At 38.5% G+C, this 19,944-nt stretch overlaps 1 protein-coding gene across 4 annotated transcripts in view; it reads right to left on the reverse strand.

Annotated features, from left to right (window-relative positions):
- The window catches only part of VPS13B (vacuolar protein sorting 13 homolog B), an 890,836-nt gene that overhangs the window by 76,849 nt on the left and 794,043 nt on the right, over window positions 1-19,944 (reverse strand). The gene's annotated exons all lie outside the window — the stretch shown is intronic.

Below are 19,944 nucleotides of genomic sequence, written 5' to 3' on the forward strand. Positions count from 1 at the left end.
TCCGGTTGCAAGTTTCTTGGGGACCCTGAGAGTTTAGGAGCTGCACCCCTGAGGGGGAAGCCGAGGGGGGCAGGGAAAGGTAGGGTGCTCCAGAGAGGGTGAGGGCGCCACCTTCAACATTTTGAATGTAAAGAAAATGTCTTTGTTCTACTTTTTCTAGTATGTATTTATTGTAACCTTTACCAATTGAGTCTCCTGATTCAAATTCATATTTATTCATAGAGTATTACCATTTTTGGTAATGGATTTTTTTCATGGTTGTCAAATATTTCCCATTTCCACTCCTATCCACTTAAATGCAACTAAGAAAATCAGTTTAACTGAGCAAGTATGCCAAAACAAATAATAACTGCTGTTTCTTTGGTATACATGAAAGTTTATATGAAAGTAAACAATGTTCTATATGATTACTAAGTATAAGGAAATAAAACTGATGTTTTAGGAAAAACATTTACATGATACACAAATTTGATATTTTCTTTCATCATATACATTTTTGAAAGAGCTAACCAAAGGCTGATCATTCACATGAAACATTTTCCCTATTAATTGAATAAAACTTTGAAAACATTCTATGAGAACTATCATAATTGGTCCTTAAAATAAATACGTGAAGGGATTGCACAGGAATTGCCATAATAATAAAAGTCTTTAGATGAAAGGTTATTTTTCAGTTTTCACATTGGGAGGAGCCCTCATAAAGTACTTAAATTTAAAAAATTTCTCAAGGTCACTGGTCATCACGATAAGATTTTTGGTGGAAAATTAAGGGACGAATTTTTGTCTTGTTTTGCTATTTCTTAATAAAATATTTTAAAAAAAAATCTCCTAATTCATTTCCGGGCTTTTAATATGGCTCCACTCCAATTCTTCCTCCACACAACGGCCAGTCATCAAAAGGCTTACCTACCATTCAGACGACTTCTAAAAAGAAAAAAAGAAGGCTAACATCTGAAAAAAAAATTTTCTGGACATCAAATACCTTTAGGGAAAATTTGGTCTTATATATACTCTAACATAAAAGTGCCAGAATATCTTTGATGTTTAAATACTAGTTATAGAAAAAAAAGGAAAAACAATACTGGTGTTTGGAACCACTTCAGTTTCTCGTAGCAGTGACTGGGAGTAAAGCTCAGGCACACACAGGACTAAAGGAAACAAGAAAGTTGTTTTCTTTGGAGACTAGTAGCTGGACAGGACAAAAAAAATAAGACAAGGTACATAATCAGGTCAATCTCAGCTGTGTTTTTTTTAATTTTATAGCTTCTAAAGACATTTTAATGCACACAGTGTAATTTTAGTTGAGGAGTGTTCACATTTGCACAGCAATTCAGTCTTAGGTAGCTGCTCACTCAAGAGTCCACGGCTTGTAATGACTCGAAGTCACCATGGAATACGCTGTAGGTTTCACTGGGCAGCTATTTTTTCTCAAAATGTTGGAGCAGATATTTTCTTTGAATTATAAAAATTCAGGTACATTTGGATTTAGTTCACCCAGAAAAGTTAAGCAGAAAAAAAACATAACACTTCTCTGTACATGCATCACCAGTGGAATATTTGTAATGTTTGGTCTACTGTTAAAAAGCATCTAAATAGCACTGGTAATTAGATGTATATCATTTATTAGGACAGGAATTACATTCTTAAAAGAGGAACTTTACAAAAAGGAATTCAGGAGGCCTGGCTTTCTTTAGTCCTCCATGATTTGGGCAGATAGATACCCATGGACATCAAGTAAGAAAAAACTATAAAATTAGGGATAAAAATTTAAAATTTTTGTTAGACTAATCCTAATGTGTCTTCCTTCTATCATTTATGCAATACGTTTTCATTCCTTGGGTGCTCTAAGGAAGGCAATGTGCTGGGCCCGATGGAGGAAAGAAGAAAGAAGAGCTCGGGGAAGAGTTTACGAAGCTCAAGATCTTATAGGGAAAATAAGGCATGTCCACATGCCTAACGAGAGACATTAGAGAGGTACCAAATAGTACAGAAGTCTGGAGAAGGGAGTCCTTCTATGCTGATGTGATAAGAAGAGCTTCACGAAGCAACAGGTCTCAGAATTTGGCCATCCATTTCTTGGTCAAAGGGACAATCTGGTACGTGAAAGTCAGAAGGTATACTCGGGGCAGTTAACAGCCTTGACTGGTGGGAGGAACGGGAACATGGTAACAGGAGCGAGGAGTGAGGTCACACAGATGGATCTAGATTATAGGCAGCACCGATTTACTAAGCTAAGGGTTTAGCTCTTTTTTCAGTGGGTAGCCACAGAAGCCTTCTGTACAGGTGAGCAGCGATGTGTTGAAAGGGCAGTAGGAGTGGAGTGTGGAGGGAGGAAGACAATTGCAAGCACCAGGATGAGAGGCAATGTGGGCCGGAACCACGGGAGAGGGAAAGCAGGAGCCTCAGTCACTATCCCTTTTGCCTGGAGCCCAAGGTATTTCTATATTTTCTTATCAACTTGGAAATTTTATTTCCCCTCTTTTCTATGAAATTTCTTTTACTGACTCACTTCCCCTACCATCTTTTAGACCTAGTCAAGCTTTTCATTCTCTTTGGCCTACTTAGCTAGTGTCTAGTATTTTCCATCGGGAAAAAAACATCAGATAGAAACTACTCTTGTTTGAACTTTTCAATGGAAACTGAACTGAGCAGCGAGGCAGACTGTTCAGTGGCCACACTCACTGGAAGGTCCCAAGGGGCTACATTTTCATTCTTTCCAGCGGACCCCCTTCACACTTCCCCTCCTACCCCACCCCCAATGCTATGCTGGCAATGAGACTGAAATCTGTAGTTTTTCCACTGAAGACCTCCAATGGGAGTATATACAGCTTCCAGTCATTTTTTCCCCAATACAAAATAAAACTGAAGACGGAATTACTGGTCAGGAGACTGGGGACCAGCCTTCAGGACCACCCACAGTCTTGTCCAAAGGGAGAATTCCTGTATTGATAGATTACAGAGGAAGGAAAAACAAGATAAAATCTATTAAATCCAGGAAAACAGTATATCGAGGAAGAAAAAGAGTACAGTTAAGAAAAATTTTTAAATTGCATCTTAATTATAAATAAAGGAACCAGATAACCTTTTCTGTGAGCTTCAATTCATTATTTATTTTTATCTAATAAATACAAATTAAAGTTTGTCTTCAGTGTCACTTGCATTTTTTTGCATTTTATAAGCTACTATATAGCAATATGTAATGCTCTAACAATACATTGAATATATAAAAAAATTCAAAACTTTTCCTAATCTATTCATTGGATTCTTTGTAGAAATTTTAGAATTTCTAAAAAAATTTGTCTGTAATCCAGATGAAATAAACTACTGAATATATGTATATACTGTTATACATTATACTTATATTTACTATGTAAACATATATTGTATTGTAATATAAATTAAAGTTTAGGCATTGTATTTATTTTTTAAACTTCTAAACTGATCACTATATCCCAGTTTAGTGCACAGTACTGAATAAATAAATAAATTAGGAAATAATAACCCGAAGTAGATGCCTAGACCCAGTAGAAAATTTCTAGATAATGACTAAAATGACTAATGCTTGGTGCCACTCTGATTCCATGTTGAAACTTTTAGGATCCTATATTTGTTTTACATCGATAGAACACACTCTCACACCTAAAAGAATGATAAAGGGGAAATACATCAAATTGAATTATCTTCTAGTGGACAACTTGGACTCTTCTGATGCACTGCATTTTGGAAGAAAAAGGGGAAAGAGAAAGCTTTCCGAATCAGTCTCTCAGGAGATGATATGATACAATGGTGGTCCCCTATCACTCACTCCTCATGTGCCATGCAGTTTACTCTTCCACAGAATGAGTACTTACAGGTTTTCCCTTAAGACGGTTTGAATTCAACAAAGGCCACAAAGACTTTGCAATCAGCACAGAACAGCCTCTCACTAAAGAGAGAAACCTAGCACACTCACAAAGTGCTGGTTAGAATGAAAACTGTAGTTGGAGAATAATGTCTGTACCATAAATCTTAGTTTCAGATACTCAGTGACTCATCAATTCTATGTGGGAATTTACTGTAAGGCAATAACTATAGATTTGTGTTAAGATTTAGCTAGATGTATGCTTATTCAAGTATTGTTTTAATAATAAAAATTTGGCATTAATAGGCAGTTGGTCAAATAAAAATAGTAAAATCAATATTAGCTATCATTTATTAGACACATACTATATCCAAACATTAGATGATTTTAATATGTTTTCTTATTCCTTAAAACAGTCTCATAATGTGCTTTTGTTTAATTTTACATGTGGAAAAACAAACTGAGAGACAGAAAGGCTGAGTGAGCTGCCCAGGGCCTTAGTACTGAGAAGGGCCAGGTACAAGATCTGAACGGTGGTGAGCTTACTCAGAGCCTCCGCTCTTAACCATATTCCTACTGCAGAGTCCTCTCAAGCCACTGAAAGAAATCACAGCATAAAAAACATTAACAATATAGTTAGCAATAGTTTAGCTGAGAAAGGCACCTTACAAAAGGATATGTTCAGTATACACCCCACTTTTGTAAAATGAACAGAAAGTATATATGCCCATTCTTATGAGAGGAATGCTAACAGTGTTATCTTGTGCTGAAGACATGTTTTAAATTTCCTTTTGTGTGTGTGCTTTTACATAATTTCCAAATTTCATACTATAAATATGTATTATTTTGCAATCAGATAAAAATTAATGTTATTCAAATGAAAAATGTCTAATAGGAAGCATACAGAGTCTGCATTTTCAGTAAAAAGATACATTTCCACTTTAAAAACTCAGCCTCCTGCCCCAAGCCTCCCCACACACCTGGTGGGTTTTGCGACTTGCCCATCCGCAGAGCTGGCCCTTGGCCACAGCGGGGGCATGATCCCCAGTTCACCTCTAGTCTCTAAGGCTCCTCACTCAGAGTCTGGCTTGCTGTATTACTTATTTACATGATTCTTGGAGCAGTTTAATGTAATTATTTGAGGTTTTCCCCTAGGGCAATAGTTTCTTTTTCTTTTTTTTCTCCAATTTAGCAAAAATTTTTAGGCTTTACATCTATTATATATTTACCAGAAGGCAACTAACTGTACTACGCATGGTGAATACAGAAATGAATGAGGCTCATTTCTTGCACTGAAAATTCTCACAATATAGTGAAAGAAACAGATATTTAACGAGAGAAATTATACCGCAAAATTTTATGAGAGGAAGGGGAAAATTGTTGTAGGACCCTAGAAGTATTCTGCTTGGGGAATTTAAAAGATTAATCAGAGGGCACATTTCAGTTACTCAAAGAAATGACATGGAAAAGGTGCCTTGAAATAGAGTCGATGATACACAGGACTATTACTCTGATAAAGAAAAACCCGCAAAAGCCTAAGCTGGAGTGGTTCCTTCTGTGTAAAATCCCTGACAAGCATCAAAGACATTGAAACGAAGTAACAGAACTGTTAGGCTGTCTGAAACAATGCTGTTCACTATCTCTCTGGTCCACCATGACTACTGCAAGACAGCAGCTCCAGGGAACAACGGATTCCAGCCGCACAGCAGCACCCCGTCGCATTTCTGAGCGGTCATCACAAGATGCAGATAGTCAGGATGACCAACAATGAGAACAGCAGCTGTGAATGAAGGACATTGTAGTTTTCCAGGAATTTTGACAATTCAGAGTATCAGAGAAGCATGACAGAATGTGGGAGATGCTTTCACCTCTGTATGGTTGAGAAATATTAGGAAAGTCCAGCTAGAAAACAGGAAGTGCAATGGGAATGGACTGTATTATCCGGTCCGGTAGCTGGAGACATGAGAACAGAAACTCACCATTCCTCAGCTGATGGCAGAGTCCAATCAAGGGCTGTCTACTTCATATAACCATTAATAAACAGCAAACATGAAATGAAATGGAAAGAAGCCAGAGACTTATGAAAAAATACTGCAAAGCAAAGGAATATTACCCTAAAAAATGAGGTAAAGAAGAGACTAGTTAATGGAAGTTCCCTGTTGCAAAATTTAGGAAAAAAATACCTAGAAAGTTTTTTTATTTTCTCTAAAGTATGCAAAATTACATGATTTCTATAAAGCTGTAGAAAAATACTGAGAGGAAAGAATGGTCTGGTATAAGTGGAAAACAGCCTGAGGTTAAAAAATTAAATGATATAAAAAAAGGAATTAGATAAGAAATAAATGCAAAAAAACTAAAAATGCATTCACAGAATAATGATCTACACTTATGGAAGTAGAGCAAGTATTATATGAATAACTAGTAAGAAAAAAAACTTGGAAACCTTTATAATTATACAGAGCAAAAAGACAAACATGAAGAAATATGAGAGAAAATGTCATAGGTATGAAAGAAAAACAACATATACATAATATAAAAAAGAAATAATGCTGTTGGTATCTGGTATCTATGTCTTTGTAGCATTTTAAAGTGCATTGTGCCAATTCATTGTATCGTTTATGATAAATCACTTAAATTTCTATGAGTAAATAAGATGTCAAATTTCTAGCAAACATTAAGGCTCAATGTTTCAACATATCTATCTATAACCATTATAAAAGACTTTTCAAAAAAAATTTTCATAAATGACATGTTTTTCACTGTTTAGGCATTACTCTGTTTAATCTCTGGCTGAAATTTATATATTTAGAGAAAAATAAACTATCAAAGAAACAAGAGTAAGGTGAATAGTAATGACACCTTTGATTTATACATTACCTATAAAACAATGGGATGCTTAATGAGCATTCTTTGCTAACAATTGTCTAAATCTAATCTTTAAATTAAAAAATAATAATTTATATAAAAAATTTTGCAGAAAGATTTAATGAGCAAATTCATAAATGAAAATATAATTATGCCAATCAAAGTTATGAAATCAGACATAAATGCACACAGTAAAACAAGTAAGAAATGATACACAGGCTTATTTTAAGGAGGTCATTTCATATTACACATCTATTGTTTTCAGGTTATAAAGGGTATTGCTTCCCCATATTCAAATGATACATGACTGAAAAAGTATGAACTGTGATGCTAATAGCTCCCTTCTGTCCAGAACTGTGTGACAGTCTTTGAGACCAGTCACCCTTGATACTACCACAAGGGGCTGAAAGTGAACATTCAGAGAAATTTGATATGCTGTATGAGTAGGTACAGAAAGAAATGGTGCATCTACAAAATATAACATCATTTACATTTTCTTTTTAAATAATTAAATAAAAACTTGAATTGCTTAGCTGAGTGGCCTATCAGCTAGGAGATTTAGGTGCTGCACAGACATACTTTATTGACAGGAGGTTGACCAATGGTCAGCACGTTCTTGGTTGCACTCAGCTCTTCAGTGAAAGAGATCAGGGTGTGTTGGGTGGAAATAATAAAGAATAATTTAGGTGAGCTGAGAAATGAAAGCCAGTAAGTAAGGCACTGAGGTACTGTTTAATAGCCATTCAGATCTGGATACTATTTTGAGTTTGTGAACCCAATTGTCAGGTTTTGTTTGATAGTCAATTTTGATTAACTACAAATACAAACAATAGAGACACCCAGCCAAAGTTTAAAGAAAAACTTTCTTTCACTTACTTCTTAAATGTAATGATTATTAATCATTCAGCAAAATTTAGTTTAATGTAATGTAGAAGATATGCCAACATGTGTTCTAAGAAAAGAGCATGCAGTTTAGTGCATCTTTATTTTTAGCCATCATGGCAATTCAGACAATTTTTATTGTTATCCCTAAATTTTAATTTTCAAAAAAGAAGTCAACAGATGGATATAAAAGGAATCCAAAATTTTTAGTTATTTATTTTCATTTAACTAAACTTCCCTGCCATACTAAGAAAACATTTTTATAAAGGTTAAATAAAGTATTTCATGGCAACCACTGCTTCTTAGCGCCTGTAGAACAAGAAACATGAGCCAGCCAAAGTTGTGCAGGTCGGTTTTCTTTCCCAGGAAGGGAACGTGGCATCTAAGGCCTTGTCCTAACTTGTTTTATCCCCAAGTGTAAGTGAAGCAAGTCAAATATGAACTAATGCCTGAAGGGAAGTCCCGGACTCCAAAAGTATGGATTATTTCACATTTATCTTAAAATCTGTTCTCAGAGTTCTTAAAATTCACTAACTTGGCAAGTCAGGAATTATCATGAGAAATGAAATAATTTCATAACTATGAAGTCATCCAACATTCCATGCATCTGACACTCATTGGGTTTGGCCATGTCTTGGGCATTATTCTGACCTTTAGATAATAAGCTCCTCAATATCCTGTTCAGCATGGAAATAATTAAAACGTGCCATGATATAATAGGTATGCCATTGTCTTTAACAGAGTTAATGCTTTGTTACACAGCCTTGTGGTAACAGGTTATGATTAAAGACAATCACATTATGTACGCTGAAATCTTTATAACATTCTTGATCAGTAAGTATTTCCTATTACTTAAAAATGGCAAACTACCATGCTTTAATGGTCCAGCTGTATTCTCCTTCTCCAAGTACTCTGTATTAAAATTCACATTTAAAATTAGTTTCGTAAAGGGCCTTTATGTTTAGACATCAAGAATTCACATTAGCAGAGCACTGGCTTGTGAAAATCCTTTGAGTGTCTTGTAAAAAGCTTAAGGAATCTTCAGTACACTTTTCTCCAAAGCTATATTTCAATGTCTAAAATTTATTGCCAGTGAGGGGCAGAGAGACCATTAGCAGCACCAGCGGTCATTCCTCTGGGTGCTTCGCAGCTGAAATAATCCCCAGTCATTCCCTTTCCTTCCAGCTTGTAGAAAATTCCAGAAATCAGCTCTGTGACTGGAAAAAGTGCCCTGTCACAACCCTATCTTTGCCATTTTTTGTGATAGACTTAATAAGTCTTAATGAGGTCATACTGCAAAACATTTTTGCAAAGAAACTTCAAAACGTACAGGGAAAGAACCTCAATCCCACCCTCTGCCTCTCATTTAAATGGAGTAACTGTATTTCCCAACAGATAATGAAGAAATTCCAAATATGCTCTATCCACTAGATACTTAATGACCCAAACTGTTAGGGCCCATTGACTTCTACTGCTGAGTTCCTAAGGCACTACAGGCTTCCTCAAATAAAGTAAGTTTCCTGGACTCTCTTATGAAACCAAAGATATTTCAAGAGAGAAAGGTGAAGAAACCTTCTCTCTTCAGACTGCTCTTCTGTTGTTTCATTACTGCTTAAAATAAGAATGGAGTCAGTCACTGGACAGTGGGTCTGGGTACTCAAACTGAGTCTATGTTTATAGAATATTTTGGATTAAAATCCTTGCCAGATGGTCCAAAAAAGTGTTCCTCATTGTTGATTTTAGCTATCTTAATGTCAGCAACAATAAGAAGCTTGTTACTACCACTTGGGAGTAAAGGCAAAACAATCCTTCCCAAAAGGAAGCGCTAGCTGCAGACAGCTGTGCCCTCACAAGCATAAGGGGGACACTGCAGGGTTCCCGGACTCGGTTTTCATGACGAGAGAGAGACAATATATGGCAAATTTAACTCCAAATGAGGTCTTGTTAAAATCGGTAATATTTGGTAATTGTATGGTGCACTCCCCCCATTGATGATAAATAAGAATTTCTCACAGATAAACAAAAGTGGGGAGAGTTAGACATGCACGTGGACAGGAAAACTGGTCTCATCTGAAGTGTACTGCCAGTCCCCGCCTATGCCACTGTCCTAATTGTCACAGTTTACACTAGACCACTGAGAGGCCAAAGGCGTGGAGGTGGAGACCAGGAGCTAATCTTAACCAAGAGCCCAAGGGCACTGACAGTACAGTGAAACATACATTTTGAGATTAGAGGATCTCTGATTACGCTTTTTAGTTTATGTTTCTGAGAAATGTCAAAAATGTTACAAGAAATTTCAACATTTATGTATTTAACCAACATTGAATGCGTATTATGAGCACGAGACAGGATTAGATGTTGTGGAAAAACTCTTTAAAGCCTCCTACTCTTTTTTCTTTTTTACTTTGAGCAAAGCCCACTACACCCTCACCTCCATCCACACTAATCCTCATTCTCTATCTTTCCTATCTCAAAGTAGGAGGCTTTTTGTGGTTGGTTGCGAAGGGCCACAAATTCTTTGAGCAGTTCTCATCAAAAGGTAAATTCTAGTTCCTTATCCTTTGGATCTGGCCTATCCTTGAGACTTGCTCTGCCTACTAGAATGGGGAGGAAGTGACACAGAGTGATTCTGAGCTTAGGCTCGGCAGGTTTGCAGTCTCTGCTCTCGCTCTCCCGCTGAGGAGGTCATAGGGAAGAGAGCCAGAGGGTCCAGCCAACGGCCTGTCCACTAGCAAACAAGTCAATGAGGCTGTCTTGGACCACCCCGCCCCAGACTGCAGCCTCATGGCTAAGCCCAGCAGAAGGGCTTCCTAACTGGGTGTTCTGGATTTCTGAACAACACACTCATAAACATCTTTAAGCCACTAAGTTTTGGGGTGATTTGTTAAGCAGCAACAGATACGTGGTATAAACCCCTTCCCATCGGGGCTCAATCCTTCTAGCTGTGATCTAGATCCCTTCCTCTGCTTCCCTGCTAACAGCTTGTGCCATTCATTGTTCATTCGTCTTCTAGTCAGTGCGCCACCAACCTCTCAGCTATTTATTTTTATACTTAGATATGAACTTGCCTAAGTTTCTTCCATTTAAACTCCTCACTTGACTCTGCAGCTTTCTCTAGTCAATACCCAAATAAGACTTAAAAAAATTCATGCTCATTCTCTTCAGTTCCTTACCTCTCATTCGCTTCTCAACACACTGCAATCTGGCTTCTATCCCCATCTTGCCACTGAAAACAGTGCTTGAGCCATCAGTGACATCCCATTGCCAACTACAATGGTCTCGTCAGTTCTTGTCTCACTCAGTCTCCTTATGGCATCTGGCTACACTGATAATTCTACCCCTCTAGATATTCTCCCAAGGTTTTTGGAACACCATTGTGTCCTAGTTTTCCTGCGATGTCTTGCTTTTCCTACTACCTCTTATTCTTTCTCAACGGATCCCATTCCTCAGCCTAGCTCCTACATTCTACTACTAGTCCTTATGGCAGCCACAACGATCCTTGCCTTCTGTTATTTGTGCCTTTGTGTAGTCCCTTCTACACTGAATAGGGCTTATCTGTGTAACTGCTAGGCCAGTGGTCGGCAAACTGCGGCTCGTGAGCCACATGCGGCTATTTGGTCCCTTGAGTGTGGCTATTCCACAAAATACCACATGCTGGCACTACCTCGGTAAGGAATGTACCTACCTATATAGTTTATGTTTAAAAAATTTGGCTCTCAAAAGAAATTTTAATCGTTATACTGTTGATATTTGGCTCTGCTGACTAATGAGTTTGCCAACCACTGCTCTAGGCTATTAAAGAAATGACAATGAATAACTTCTGAGCTTAAGTCATAAAAGATGCTGTGGCTTCTGTCTTATTCTATCTTGATATGGGGGGAAGCCCATAGGAATACTCAGGCAGCTGCATGGAAAGATCCTTGAGGCAAGGAGCTGAGGCTTCCTGCCCAGAGCCATGTGGGCAAGCCATTTTAGAAACGGATCTTCCAACCCAGTCAAGCCTTTACGTGATTGCAGCTCTAGCTGATGTCTTGACTAGAGCCCTATCAGAGCCTCTCAACTGGGGTCATTCAGTTAAATCACCCCTGAAATTCCTGGCTAGTGAAACTGACATAATAAATATTTGTTGTTTTATCTACTCAGGGTTTGGGGTAATTTGTTTAACAGCAGTATGTAACCAATATAGATTTTGGTATCTGCAAGTGGGAGCACTGTATAAAAGCCTAAAATGTGGGAGGGGCTTTGGAGCAGGCAGGTGGGCAGAAACGGGAAAGACTTTGAGGAGTATTAGTAAATGTCTAAGGTGCTTCAAAGATATTAATAGAAACTTGACGGCCTTAGAGGAGGCTGCCAGTGAGGAATTTAGGAAAATATTATTGGAAACTGTAGGGAAAGAGATCCTTGTTATATAGTGGCAAGGAGTTTAGCAACACTATAACATGCAGTAACATGCAAAGTATAAAATGTGTCTAATAAACTACATGATATAGCTAAGGAGATTTCCAGACAGTTTTGAAGTGCCTCCTGGTTTTTATCGGCTGCTTATATTAAAGTCCAAGAGGGGTGATATAATCTTAAGGAAGAACTATTAGATAATAAAGAGAAAGGACTTGTTAATTTTGAAAATTCCTAGCTTTCCAGATGGCAATTGATGCTAAAATCAAGTAATGGTTTCCAAGCAAAAATCAAATCCAGGATGTGGCCAGGAAAAGCAGGTCTAGGAATGCTAAGGATGTGGCTAAAAAAATCTTTTGGTAAAGATCTCAGAAAGATCTAGTTTGGTGTCTCAATGAGCTATTCAAACCATAGGGCTTCTAAGACACTTAACCCTTTGAGTAGTACGAACATTCATGTACGTTCTGGTGCCTCCCAACCATCCAGAGTATGATCGATTTATTTTAAAAATGTGTAAGGCAACATTAAAAAAAAAGGCAAATGTATGTTCTTCTTGTTTCCATAAATTGGTTATCAAACAAACATGATTTTAAGTTAATAAAACTGTAACTGGAACTAATTTCATTTTTTGGAAAAAAAACTCACTTCTGGAGGTCAGTGAGCATGAAAAAACCCCTCACTACTCAAAGGGATTAAGGGTGATGTTCCTCAGCAGTGTGAGCAGAATCCTAAAGTAGTGAAGGAATTAACCTGAAGAGATACATGGGTGTGATTCTGTCTATAGCAGTAGGTCTCAATAAGATCAATAGGAGACCCATAAAATTGTTTAAAGAATTATATTGGCAGAAACACTGCCAATTTAGACTGAAAGATACAAAGACAATATAAAATATAAAGAGATCTTTGAACCTTCAAGACTCTAGAGATAGAAAACAGGCTTAGAAAACAATGACGTGTGAACAAAGGATATCTTTCATGGAAAAAGATGGATGACTCAGAGGCTTGAGCCAAGAGTCTGAAGCCATGAGCCACGGACAATTATTTCCATGCGGAAGTATGAATGATTACTAACCAAGAAACTTCCAACATTACTGTGATTGGATTTCAGAATTTCTCTTCCTGCGTGTCTCCCATTTTATCCTTTTATGAAAGGGAGTGTACACAGTAGTTATCCTATGCCTGTACCACCACTGTACGTTGTTCTACAACAAGAGATAACTAATACAGTCCTCGTCTCTTAGCACTCTCTCCTAGTCATTCTTTCCTATATCCACTGCTATGTAGCATCGATGATTTTTTATGTCTAGGCCATACTATTCTTTTGAACTCCTGACCTGACTCTCTAATTCACTGGCCCCTTGGATGTCTGGTAAGAAAGGGCAAAAGAAGGGAAAGGAATCTTTCATTATAGAGAGCTGAGTTCTTTACTAGGCATTTTACAGTTATTTCGTTAGATATTCACTTACTATTGCAGAGAGGAAGTTGTAACTCCAAGGAAGTAAGAAACTGTCCAATCTTACATAACTAACAGACCTGAGGAGTGAAACCCAGGTTTTTATGACTTCAAAGTTGTGCTTTTTCTTATATATTGTCTTTCTTGTCCTGCAAAGTAACCTGAAATTCAACATGTCCAAAATGGAATTTAGGATCATGCTGTTGTGGCCTCACATCCTGCTCATTCTTTATGTCAAAAATGTCCTACTCAGTTAACTGTCGTGGTCAACAGCAACACTACCAACTTGTCCCCTAAGTCTGAACCTCAGGTTCAATATAGACCCTTCTCTTTCGTGATTATAACCTTCTCTTCCAGGTGATTACAACCTCTCAAGTATCTTCCAAACAGGTCTCTCCCAACCTAACCCTCTCAGCACTTCAAAGCCTTGCCTCACTGCTTTCCAGCACCAGGAGTCTATCTAAAGAGAAGGCCATAGTTTTTGAATTGTTGTTTCCCTTGGCTGCTTTCAACATTTTCTATTTATATTTGGTTTTTTAGTAGTTTCATTATGATGTGAGTGGGTGTGAATTTCTTTGAAATGCCTTTTTGGGGTTTCTGAGGTTCTTGGGTTTATAAATTTCTATCTTTCACAAAATTTAAGGAGTTTTCTGGTCTTATTTCTTTAATTATTTTGGCCCCATTTTCTCTCTCTTTTCTCATTCATGAATTGCTATTACTTATATATTAGACCTTTCAAATTATGCAACAAGGCTTGGAAGTTCTATTCATTCTGTTTGAATCTTTTTCCTCTTTTTCATATTGGATGATTTCTATTGGTCTATATTGAAATTTACTGACTTTTTATTCTGTAATGTTGTATTACCTTTCTATAGCTGAGTAACAAATTACCACAAATTCAGCGGCTTAAACAAAACATAATTACAGTGTCTGTGGGTCAGGAGTCCCAGCCTAACTCAGCGGGGTCATCTGCTCAGGGTTGTACAAAATGGCAACTGAAGTGTCAGCTGGGTTTCCTTCATATTGGGAGGCTCATCTGGGGAAGACTCCCCTTCCAGGATCACTCAGATTGTTGCAAACTTTATTCCATTGTGGAAAGATGAGCAGGGCCCACCGGAGGCCCTACGCTTCCTTTGCATAGGCAGTCACAACGGCATCTGCTTCTGTGAGGCCAGCAGGAGCCTATCTCCTCACAAAAGGGGCCAGTTCTCTTATAGGGCTTTAACTTGATTGAACTGAGCCCACCCAGAATTATCTCTTTTTTGATTAACTAAAAATCAACTATTTGGACACTTTACATCTGTAAAATTTCTTTACCTTTTCCAGAGTTGCTTTAAAGTATATGTCTGATAATTCCAACCTGTGGGTCATGTTCAGGTTAGCATCTGTTAATGGTCTTTTCCTTAAAATTGAGTAACTATATATTTCCTTGAGATTCTTGAAATCTGTCAAATAATTTTGGGTTATACTGTGGACATTTAAATGTTATGCTGTGGAGACTCTGGATTCTCTTATAATTGCTCCAAAGAGTGTAAATGTTTTTGACTTAGTAGCTAATTAACTTGTTGCACTCAAACTGAAAGCTCTTACACCAGGGTGCGGAGCAGCTCAGTGAAGTTCATGTCTTCGCCTTGGGTAAGGCTGCTTTCAGGTTGCTCTACGCACATCTGGCTCAACAGTTGGGCCAAATTTAAACATCTAATTTGCCCACTTTCTGGCTTTCCCCCTTTCCAGGTCATCTCCTCACTCTCTAATAGTCTTGGCTGCCTGAGTTCTTTCCCCTGGCACCCTGGGCCAGAAAGATCATGGGTCACCCCTGTACTGACAGAATTGTAGTTGCCCTCAGGGCAAAGCCGAAAAAAATTGGGAATTCATTGTGTGAAGATTATTTGCTCAAACTTTTCATTTCCCTCCAAAACCTGCCTGCCTTTCTTTAGTCTCTAGAGGCCTTGGGTAACTGTTATTGTGTTTTGCTTAGAATTTATGGCTATTATTCACAGAAAGATAAGTTTGTTAGACATTTACAGCAGTCTATGATTTCTATTCTGTCCTGGCTCAGTTACCATTATTTCTCCCACTTCTGAACTCTGTGCTTGTATTTTCAATCTTCTGTAGACTGTCTTTCAACTATTCCAAAGGAGTCTTTCCAAAATGTAACTGTGATCCTGTGACTCCCATACTTAGAATCCTTCAGTAGCCAAAAGCTGCCCATCACATATAAATATATCTCCTCATAATAAATTGCCAGGCTCTTCAGAACATCACTCCCCAGACAGTGGTGTGCTAGAACTGGCTCCTGCTTATTTATAAAGAAGAATTTCTAAATACTCAGGAATTTTGTGAGTTGGTTGGTTGTTAAATCGTTAGCAGCCTGAAATGAGCTATGATGTAAGTATTTAGACCATGAAAATTCACCAACCCTACAAATTAGGGCTCCCCCACCCACCACTCTCAGAGCCAGTTTACTAGCACACACCTCTTCGGCATGACACGGAATTTTATGCCTAAATTATTCTGAACAAAACCTGAATACCTTTGACCATGATATGCAATTTATATGTGTGTGTGTGTGTGTGTGTGTGTGTGTGTATGTGTGTGTATCTCTTTAGTTCTGCCTGTGCATCTCCTCCATTATTGTCCAGTGGGCCATCTTTGATTCATCCTTCAAATCCAGCTTTTGTGGAAAGCCACCTCTGACCTCTCTGAGTATGCAGCTTTTCCCGCCTCAGTGCTACCACCACTGTCTCCAGGCAGCACGGAAACTGCCTACCCCGCTGGACAAGGGCCCTCCTGGCCACCACCAACTTTCCCCCGTGTAGTTCCACGCACTTGCTCTACACTGTAGCTGCATCGTCAGGCTGTCCCACCATGCCACATTGTTTATGCCTTTGTGGCTTTATCTGGAATACCACCTCCACCCTCATTTTATTGGCCTAACTTTCATTTTTATTTTTTTTTTATATTTGAATTATAGTTGGCATACGATACTACCTTTTCAAAAAATTTAAAAAAATTCTTATTGAATTTATTGGGGTGACATTGGTTAATAAAATTATACAGGTTTCAATACCAATATCTCTTCTACCAGGAAACCTTGTCAAATTCCCATCCTCATGTTAAACTTGAAAATATTTTCTTCAAGTCTCCTTTACGATTTTGTCCGTATTCAAATGCAACTGATTTTAATTCCCGATTCTCTTGCTTTTCATTTCTGTGACTAGTGTTTTAATTCAGTCACCCATCATTTCTCCCTGTTGAAGTACTGCAGTATTCTGATAGATACTGATCATGTCTATAACAATTCATTTACATTTCTGACTCCCTCATCAGACAATGAGTTTCTTAGAAGAAAAGTATATATTTAAAAATGAACAGGGCTGGTCGGCCTGGCGTGTGGAAGTCCTAGGTTTGATTCTCGGCCAGGGCACACAGGAGAAGTGCCCATTTGCTTCTCGACCCTTCCCCCTCTCTTTCTCTCTTCCCCTTTCGCAGCCAACGCTTCATTGGAGCAAAGTTGGCCTGGGCACTGAGGATGGCTCGATGGCCTCTGCCTCAGGTGCTAGAATGGCTCCTGTTGCAAAGGAGTGACACCCCAGATGGGCAAAGCATTGCCCTCTGGAGGGTATGCCAGGTGGATCCCTATTGGGCACATACAGGAGTCTGTCTTCCTGCCTTCCCGCTTCTCACGTCAGAAAAATACAACAAATCAATAAGTAAATAAATAAAAATGAACAGGGGCCCTGGCGGGTTGGCTCAGTGGATCTACACATGTGGATGTCCCGAGTTCAATTTCTTTTCAGGGCACATAGGAGAAGTGACCATCTGCTTCTCCACTCCTTTTCCCTTCTTCTTCTGGAGCCATGGCTTGATGGTTCAGTGGTTTGAGCAAGTTGACCCTGGGGGCTAAGGATGGCTAGGTGGCTTCCACCTCAAGAGCTAAATATAGCTCTGTTGCCAAGCAATGGAACAATGGCCAAGAGAGGCAGAGCATTGCCTTTAGGGGGCTTGCTTAGTGGATCCTGGTCAGGCTCATGAGGAAGTCTGTCTCTCTGGCTCCCCTCTCTCAATAAAAAAAAAGTGAGCAGGAGGGAAGGAGACTAAATAAGCAGCTAGAGAGAAACTATGGCAGGCAGGAGGGCTTGTGAGTAGGCTGAGTCAGGCTTTGGCTGCCAAATAGTTTGGATATATTTAATAGATGATGAGGGAGGCTGAGAAGATTTTTGGAGAGGAAAGTATAATAATCAAAACATTACTAAAGAAGCAGTCTGCAAGACAGACTGGAATGGGACAAAGCTGTAACTAAGAGAATACTCGGGAAAAAGTGTTGTGATCATTCATATAAAAAGAAAGAAATAAAGATAACCATCCTTAATATATCATTACGGTTGCCACTTTTAGTCTGCATATAATTTTTTCAGGATGTTTAACTTAACCTCTCAGATGTAATAATCAATACCCCTTATTTTAAAAAGTTGAGAAGTATACAAAAATATAATAAAGTGCAAAAATATCACCTTAACACATCATTCAGAGGCAATCACTGGTGACATTTTCACATATTTCCTTCCAATATTTTTCTATACCTTTGTTCTTACATTGTTAAGATCATACTGTAAATACAGAACTTTTAAAGCTTTTTTTTTATATTAAATAATTTTATTTTTTTTAATGGGGCGACATCAATAAATGAGGATACATATATTCAAAGATAACAAGTCCAGGTTATCTTGTCGTTCAATTATGTTGCATACCCATCACCCAAGTCAGATTGTCCTCTGTCACCTTCTATCTAGTTTTCTTTGTGCCCCTCTCCCTCCCCCTTTCCCTCTCCCCCCTTCCCCCGTAACCACCACACTCTTATCAGTGTCTCTTAGATCCACTTTTATGTCCCACCTACGTATGGAATAATGCGGTTCCTGGGTTTTTTCTGATTTACTTATTTCACTTCGTATAATGTTATCAAGATCCCACCATTTTGCTGTAAATGATCCGATGTCATCATTTCTTATGGCTGAGTAGTATTCCATAGTGTATATGTGCCACATCTTCTTTATCCAGTCATCTATTGACGGGCTTTTTGGTTGTTTTCATGTCCTGGCCACTGTGAACAATGCTGCAATGAACATGGGGCTGCATGTGTCTTTACGTATCAGTGTTTCTGAGTTTTGGGGGAATATACCCAGTAGAGGGATTGCTGGGTCATAAGGTAGTTCTATTTGCAGTTTTTTGAGGAACCACCATACTTTCTTCCATAATGGTTGTACTACTTTACATTCCCACCAACAGTGGATGAGGGTTCCTTTTTCTCCACAGCCTCTCCAACATTTGCTATTACCTGTCTTGTTAATAATAGCTAATCTAACAGGTGTGAGGTGGTATCTCATTGCAGTTTTGATTTGCATTTCTCTAATAACTAAAGAAGATGAGCATCTTTTCATATATCTGTTGGTCATTTGTATTTCTTCCTGGGAGAAGTATCTGTTCATGTCCTCTTCCCATTTTTTATTGGATTGTTTGTTTGTTTGTTGTTGAGTTTTATGAGTTCTTTGTATATTTTGGATATTAGGCCCTTATCTGAGCTGTTGTTTGAAAATATCATTTCCCATTTAGTTGACTGTCTGTTTATTTTGTTATCAGTTTCTCTTGCTGAGCAAAAACTTCTTAGTCTGATGTAGTCCCATTCATTAATTTTTGCCTTCACTTCTCTTGCCTTTGGAGTCAAATTCATAAAATGCTCTTACCAGGTCCATGAGTTTAGTACCTATGTCTTCTTCTATGTACTTAATTGTTTCAGGTCTTATGTTTAGATCTTTGATCCATTTTGAGTTAATTTTAGTACAGGGGGACAAACTGTAGTTCAGTTTCATTCTTTTGCATGTGGCTTTCCAGTTTTCCCAGCACCTAAATACAGAACTTTTATTCTGCTTTTCTAACTGATATAATATGTAGAGCTTCTCTTCCTATGTAAAACTTTAAAAGGTCCCATCATAGTTAATCCAATAGATATACCAGATTTTATTTAACTTTCCTTAGAAGTGAACATTTTGGTTTTTAATTTTTTTGTTTGTTTGTATTTTTCTGAAGCTAGAAACGGGGAGAGACAGTCAAACAGACTTCTGCATGCACCCGACCGGGATCCACCTGGCACGCCCACCAGGGGTGAGGCTCTGCCCACCAGGGGGCAATGCTCTGCCCCTCCGGGGCGTCGCTCTGCCACGACCAGAGCCACTCCAGCGTCTGGGGCAGAGGCCAAGGAGCCATCCCCAGTGCCCAGGCCATCTTTGCTCCAATGGAGCCTTGGCTGTGGGAGGGGAAGAGAGAGACAGAGAGGAAGGAGGGGGGTGGGTGGAGAAGCAAATGGGCACTTCTCTATGTGCCCTGGCTGGGAATCGAACCCGGGTCCCCTGCACGCCAGGCCGACGCTCTACCGTTGAGCCAACCGGCCAGGGCCTAATTTTTTTGATACTATAAATTGTGGTAAACATTTTAAATCTTTGTTTTTACTGGA

The sequence above is a fragment of the Saccopteryx bilineata genome, chromosome 3 (assembly GCF_036850765.1).
Source record: "Saccopteryx bilineata isolate mSacBil1 chromosome 3, mSacBil1_pri_phased_curated, whole genome shotgun sequence".
NCBI classification, from domain to species: domain Eukaryota; kingdom Metazoa; phylum Chordata; class Mammalia; order Chiroptera; family Emballonuridae; genus Saccopteryx; species Saccopteryx bilineata.